The 7,618-nt window shown below is 51.6% G+C and overlaps 1 pseudogene; it reads right to left on the bottom strand.

The window, feature by feature from the left end:
* Positions 1 to 43: 43 nt before the first annotated feature.
* Positions 44 to 775, bottom strand: LOC117091713 (annotated as a pseudogene).
* Positions 776 to 7,618: the final 6,843 nt, after the last annotated feature.

Raw genomic sequence — 7,618 nt, 5'->3', positions numbered from 1 at the left:
ACCCTGGGTCTTGAAGGATGGAAGGACTGATTCCCATGTTGGAGAAAGCACAGGCCTCAGCGGGGGCCGGCTGTCAGGGACACAGAATGACGGCGGCACTCCTCTTCATCGAGTTTATTAGACGGGGCACCCCTGGAGGACCTTCCATGCAGTTTCAGCTCCCCCAGGGGCAGGGACAGAGGACAGCCGTGTGGCATGGCGGCAGGGCCTGATCTTCAACCCCTCGCCCCCTACCCCTCAGCCCTTCTGTGGATGGCCCAGGTGGGGCCCACCTTTCACCAACTCCTTCTCCCACAGTTGGCTGCTCCAGGCAGGCCTGGTGCCGACCTGAGCAAGGCTCTGGTGCACGCTGGGCCTCTCTGCCCACCCCCTGCTCTGGACGTTTCCGATGGAGCACGCGTTTCCCCGCAATGTGATTGTGTCTGGTTCTTCCAGCAGACTGGGGCCGGGGCCAGGCACAGGAGGAATTCACCTTCACCTTGGCATCCTCAGCTCTACCCGGCACAGGGCCAGGTCGCAGGCAGCCTTGGAAAATGTGCATGAGGTGACTCGAATGAATGAGCAAAGGAATGAGCAGATGGAGTGAGATGATGGCACACAGACATCCCCATCCCAGCCAGGGGAGGGGCCTGCTGTGTTTCCTCAATGCCTGCGTGGCCCCATCAGAACACAGCCCCCTCTGTCCTCTAATTGTCTGGACTACGTGTTCCCCCTCCAAGGGCAGAGATGGGACAGAAGTGGCTCTGAGATTGCAGGGCCTGCTACTTGGAAGTCCTCAGGAAATATTTTTTTCTTTTTTCTTTTTATTGATCATTCCTTGACACTGTGTATGCTTCTGAGTCTCCATGTTGCTTTTTGTGCGAATCTGAGTCTTTCTCCAGCTTACCTCTCCCTATCTCTGTGATTGTGTTTTGTTACCTCTGGCACTTCTCTGATTTGTGTACCTGTCAGTCTCTCTCCTCCTCCTTTTCTCTCTTCTCTGTATCACTTTCTCGTCTTTGACTTTATTTCTTTGACTCCTTCTTCCTTCCTTCCTCTTTTTTTTTTTTCTGAGACAGGGTCTTGCTCTGTAGTCCAGCCTGAAGTGCAATAGTGCAATCATAGCTCACTGCAACCTTAAACTCCTGGGCTCAAGCAATCCTCCCGCCTCAGCCCCCCGAGTATCTAGGACTACAGGCGTGAGCCACCACACTGCAGCTAATTTTTTATTTTTGTAGAGATGGGGCCTCACTATATTGCCTAGGCTGGTCTCAAATGCCAAGCCTCAAGCAATCCTCCTGTCTTGGCCTCCCAAAGTGCTGGGATTACAGGCATGAGCCACCATGCCTGGCCAGGAAGTATTTCCAAGAACTGAATGAATGTTTATTTCTGAAAATGAATGATGAAAGCCTGTTCTTCCCCTTCAGCTCTCTAGGTCTTGACCGGGTCTACAGGGGGAATCCCAGAGTGTGCCCGGCGCTGACAGCAGCAAGAGACAGGAGCCAGGCAGAGCAGCCCTAGCTAGGGAATCTGCCAGAGCCTGGCTGACAGCATCCCCTCTTCCCTGCCCCCCGAATTCATCTTCTTCTCCTGACCCTGGGCCTCCCCATCTCTCTTGCTCCTGCCTGCTATGACAGCTAATTGCAGGGTGCATTTTTCTGCCTCCCATCTCCCTATCTGCATGTCTCCCTATTTCCTTTCAGGGTCATTTTTTTTTTTTCCTCTTTTTCTTTTTTTGAGACAGAGTCTCACTCTGTCACCCAGGCTACAGTGCAGTGGTGTGATCTTGGCTCACTGTAACCTCTGCCTCCCAGGCCCAAGCGATTCTCCTGCTTCAGCCTCTCAAGTAGCTGGAATTACAGGCGTGCTCCACCGCACCTGGCTAATTTCTGTATTTTTAGTAGAGACGGGGTTTCACCATATTGACCAGGGTGGTCTCGAACTGCTGATCTCAAGTGATCCACCCACTTCGGCCTCCCAAAGTGCTGGGATTACACACGTGAGCCATCTCACCTGGCCTTTGTGTCAGTTACACACACACACAAACACACACACACACAAAATTGCCTGAATTCCCATTCCTTCTGTCTTCCCCCCAAATTCTCTCTCCCCTCTACTCCAGCAGGGCTTCTGTCCCCACCACTGCACTGAACTGACATCTTGTCAAGATCACCAACCCCGTCCATGTCATCAAACCTAATGGTCACTCTGCTTTCTAGCTTCTTCTCCAATTCTCAGCAGCCCTTGACACAGCCAGCTGTCTCCTTCCCTTCTTGAAACACAAAGGTGCATTTGCTCTCTGTAACCCTCCTGGTTTCAGCCTACCTCGAGATCACTCCTAAGCTTGCTTTGCTACATCCCCTTCTCCTCAAGATGTAGATGTCCCCAAGGCTCTGGCCAGGGTCATTTCTCTGTCCCCACCCATCTGCTAGGCCACATCACCCAGTCCTGTGGCTTTAAATGTCCCCTATATGTCGACGTTTCCAAAACTTACATATTTGAGCCATGGCCTCTCTTTCCCCCAAACTCCAGTCTCACATATCCAACCAGCTATTTGATACCCCAACTCGGATTTCTCAAAGGCATCTCTATCTTGACACATTCAAAAAAGAAGCCTTGGTTTCTCCCTCCCAAAGCCGCTTTCCTGATCCCAGTCTCCCCGTTCCTGGTAACAGTCCTCATCGGCACCCGTCAGGGTGTGCGTGCCCAATTCCAAGAGTTCCTCTCTTCCTGGTTCCTTTTCCTTCCCTCCTCTGTGACATCCAGTTCACCACCACTGCAGGCTCTGCCTCCAAAATCCCCTGCCTTCTTCCACTTCCTCTATCCCACTAACTCCCCCTCGGTCCAGGCCTCCAGCGGCCTCAACCAGAGGAAAGCAACAGCCGGCTACCTCCTTCCTTCCACTTTGACTCCTGAAGTCTACGTATGCTCAGCATAGCAATGTAATTCTTCTGTTCTTGTTTCAATAAAAATATGAGGCCGGGCGCAGTGGCTCACGCCTATAATCCCAGCACTTTGGGAAGCCGAGGCAGGTGGATCGTTTGAAGCCAGAAATTTGAGATTGGCCTGGCCAACATGGTGAAATCCGTCTCTACTAAAAATACAAAAAAATTAGCCGGGCGTGGTGGCACATGCCTGTAATCCCAGCTACTCAGGAGGCTGAGGCAGGAGAATCACTTGAACTCGGGAGGCGGAGGTTGGCAGTGAGCCGAGATCGGCCCACTGGACTCCAGCCTGAGACAGAGCAAGACTCTTTTTCAAAATAAATACAAATAAATAAATAAAAATATGATCATGGCATGTCTGTGCTCAACACCCTCCAAGGACTTCCCATCAGCTCTAGAATAAAATTCAGATTTCTTTCCAGGCATCCAAGGCCCTAACTGATCAGCCCCTACCCTGGGCCTCTGTCCTGTCTGGATCTGCTCACCGCACCGGCCCCCTTAAAGACCTGCTACTCTTCCGGGCTCTGGGGCTGCCTCTGGTGGGCGGAATGCCTGGACCCCAGACTTTCTCACCTGTCTTTCCTTCTCACAATCCACCCCTGTGACCTCTGCCACAAGGTCTTCTCCAAGTACCTCATCTAAAGTCATCCTTGCTCTGTCATTCTGTTACCACTCACTGTCGCCCAGGCTGGAGTGCAGTGGCGCGATCTCGGCTTACGGAAACCTCTGCCTCCCGGGTTCAAGTGATTCTTCTTTCTCAGCCTCCCAAGTAGCTGGGACCACAGGCACACCACCACACCCAGCTAATTTATTTATTTATTTATTTTCTAGTAGAGATGGAGTTTCACCATGTCGACCAGGCTGGTCTTGAACTCCTGATCTCAAGTGATCCACCAGCCTCAGCCTCCCAAAGTGCTGGGATTACAGGCATGAGCCGCTGCACCCGGCCTTCTGCTTGATTTTTAAAGCACTTTTTGGTTACTGAAATGATATTATTTATTGTTTATCTCTCCGGTGAGTTTCAGGAGAGCAAGCCCTTGTCCGTCTGTTTGTCACCACATCCCCTGGGCCTAGATTGGGTCTAGAACAGGTTGGCACTCAAATATTTCTTGAATACTGGGAAAACAACACACCAGAAATGGAGCATCCCTTGACGCTGTGCTTGCTTCTGAGTCTCCACATTGCTTTTTGTGCAAATCTCTGAGTCTGTCTCCGGCTTACCTCTCCATCTCCATCTCCATCACCATCTCTATGGTCGTGTTTTTGTCACCTCTGGGACTTCTCTGATTTGTGCACCTGTCAGTCTCTCTCCTCTTCTCTCTTCTCTGTATCACCTTCCTGGCTTTGACTTTTTCTCTGTCTGTGACTCTACTAGTTTTGGTCTCTCCTTCCCTCCCCCTCCCTCCCCATCTTGCTCTTCCTTGTGCCCACCCACCACTCATTCTCTCTCTCTCTCTCTCTCTCTCTCTCTCTCTCTCGTTCTGTTTGGCCTTCGGACTCTAGAACCCACTCTCTCCTAACCAATTCTCTCTCCCTCTTCCAGCAAATATTTGCTGTCTCTCTTTTTTCTTTTCTTTTTTTTTGTGACAGAGTCTTGCTCTTTCGCCCAGGCTGGAGTACAGTGGTGCCATCACGGGTCACTGCAGTCTCACCCTCCCAGGCCCAAGCGAGATCCTTTCGCCTCAGCCTCCTGAGTAACCGGGACTACAGGCGTGCACCACTACACTCGGCTAATTTTTGTGGAGACAAGATTTCAATATGTTGGCTGGTCTGGAACTCCTGAGCTCAATCCGCCTGCCTCATCCGCCTGCCTCAGCCTCCCAAAGTGCTGGGATTAGGAGCCACTGCACCCGGCCAGATCTGTCACTTTTAACACCCGCTCTGGCATCCCTCTTCTCTCCACCTATCCTTCTCTCTCACTCAGCACTTCTCCGTCTCACTAATTTGTATTCCTTTTCCTATGTTTCCCAGCATCTCTTCCTGAAACCACCTTGGCAGAATGCTTCCTAGAGAACTTGACCTTCAGTCTTTCTCTTCCTGGTCCTTCCACACAGGCCAGAGAAATTCTGAACACTCAGCTCTGATCTGTACCCTTCTGCAGCCCCATATGCTCAAGATAAGGGCACGCAGAGCCCGTGGCAGCATGGCACCACTGCTGCCATGCCCTCCTCATGCTGCGTCTGTTCCTGTTTTCCCACCAGACTGGGAGTCCCTTGAGAGCAGGGCAAGATAAAAATCACCTCTACACTCCCAGCACCGTCCAGCACAAGGCCTCAGGGGAGTCCTCAGGAAATACTTGCTGAGCAACTATGGAAGGGAAGCCCACTGAGCACTGTCCCCTCTGCCTTCTCAGTGAACTTCAAACTCATCCCCTCCTCTCCACTCTCCAATCCTTGCCCCAGCTCAACTATCATCCTCTCTCACCATCCTTAGAATAAAGCCTCAATCCCTCTGCCTGGAACTCAGGCACCTTTTTCTCTTTTGTTCTGAGACAGGGTCTCACTCTGTTGCTCAGGCTGGAGTGCAGTGCCGCGATCCTAGCTCACGGCAGCCTCGAACTCTTGGATTCAAGTGATCCTCTTCCCTCAGCCTCCTGAGTAGCTGTGACCTCAGGTGTGCTCCACCACGCCCGGCTTTTTTTTTTTTTTTTTTTTTTTTTTTTATGTTTTGTAGAGACAAAGTTTTGCAATGTTGCCCAGGCTGGTCTCAAACTCCTGGGCTCAAGTGATACTCCAGCCTCAGCCTCCCAAAGTGCTGGGATTTTGGCATGAGCCACCGTACCCGGCCACACTGGTACCTTTACACTCTGGCTTGTGGCTACTTTCCCGGCCTCATCTCCCAGCCCCACCTTGTACATCAGCATCCCAGAACTATCAGCACTGACCCCAATACATCATGCTTGTTCGCTTCCCCTGGTTTTTACCCAAGTTGTTCTTTGGCCCCACAAGCCTTTCTTACGCCCTTCATCACCCAGCAGATGCCCACTCATCTCTTCAAGACCCAGAATGGAACAGCCAGGCGCGGTGGCTCAAGCCTGTAATCCCAGCACTTTGGGAGGCCGAGACGGGCGGATCACAAGGTCAGGAGATCGAGACCATCCTGGCTAATACGGTGAAATCCCGTCTTTACTAAATAATACAAAAAACTAGCCGGGCGACGAGGCGGGCGCCTGTAGTCCCAGCTACTTGGGAGGCGGAGGCAGGAGAATGGCGTGAACCTGGGAGGCGGAGCTTGCAGTGAGCTGAGATCCGGCCACTGCACTCCAGCCTGGGCGACAGAGCCAGACTCCCTCTCAAAAAAAAAAAAAAAAAAAAAGACCCAGAATGGGCATCATATTTTCCAGAAAGCCTCCTCCGAGTGCTGCCCACTCCTGGCAGTTGGTCACTCTGTCCATTGTGTGCCACGGTACCCACTGTGGTCCCCGTTCCAGCACCGATTGCCCTGCCTGGATGGCAGTGTTTGATGACAATAAACTGCTTGAGAGCAGGTCTAGAGTCTGTTTCACCCCTGGGTATCTGGATCCTAACACTTCCTGGTACCTTTGCAGATGGCCAAAAATGTCAACGGGCGAGTGGCTGAATGAATGACAGACACATGAGTCTGTAAGCCCCAGGGCTTCTCCTGCACACCAGACACCATGTCTGTGCTTCAGTATTTGTGTAATTATGTGCTTCCTCCCACAAGAGTGTGAGCTCCAAGGGCCAGTGCCCATGTTTTATGCTGTATTTCAGCATATCTCCACCTCTTACTCTTGCCTCCGAGTTCCTGTCTTCCCTTTGTACACCATTTACGTTAGGGTCCTGCTTAAACCCATTCCACAGCCCTCACCATCCCTAGAATAAAATCTAAACTCCTGGCCTATGAGTCCCTGAACAATCTGGCCCTGTCTGCGTCTCCAGCCTCACCTTGGTCCCCGCTCACCTGCCTCACTACCCTTCAGGCCTCGCTGCAAGCTCCTTCCTGCCCCCTAGCCTTTGCAAGTGCTGCTCCGCCTGCCACACTCCATCCCAGCTCCGCCCTGCTGGCTTCTTCTTAACCTTTCACTGTCCACTGAAATCTCTTCCTCACAACTGGGTTAGGCTCCCTTGATGGAGCATTTCATAGCATCTCATTTCTCCTATAGCCTAACTGTAATTTATTGTGTATGTACATGATCGATTAATGCCTGTCTCATGCACAAGATGTTTACTCTATGAGATGTCGGGAACCCTGGCTGTTTTCCTGCCTCCTGCACGCTGAGCACGGAGCACAATGCGTAGCTTTTTAAGGCGCACAAATAAATTGCCGGTAATGAATGAGAGAAGAGGCCCTTTCTGTGCCTCGTTCGTGTCCCCTGCTCCAATGCCTTCTTATGTACCCGTGCCTGGTACACAGTAGGTGCTTAATAAGCCTTTGTGGAATAATGAATGAAAAAAATGAATGAATGCCCGCGTCCAACCCTTCTTTCTGCCTTTCTGCGTCCCTTAGCTGTGTCTCTTTATATAGGGCATATATATAGTTTGTGGGTGTAACTATGTATTTGTGTATTATGGGCTCCTCTCCAGGAGTTGGGCTAGGCTGGGCTGGGAGTCCCTCCCTCCCCTCCCCGCGCCCCGCCACCCCATGCACACAGCAAAACGTGAAAAAGAAAACATCTCGAAACTGCAAAAAACACCATGGCCCTCCCCCCTCCCCATAGATCCCACAAAAAAATA

The sequence above is a fragment of the Trachypithecus francoisi genome, unplaced genomic scaffold (assembly GCF_009764315.1).
Source record: "Trachypithecus francoisi isolate TF-2019V2 unplaced genomic scaffold, Tfra_2.0 Lachesis_group12, whole genome shotgun sequence".
In the NCBI taxonomy this organism is placed as follows: Eukaryota; Metazoa; Chordata; class Mammalia; order Primates; family Cercopithecidae; genus Trachypithecus; species Trachypithecus francoisi.
Note: the sequence above shows the minus strand (reverse complement) of the source record. Positions and strands in the feature narration are given on the sequence as shown.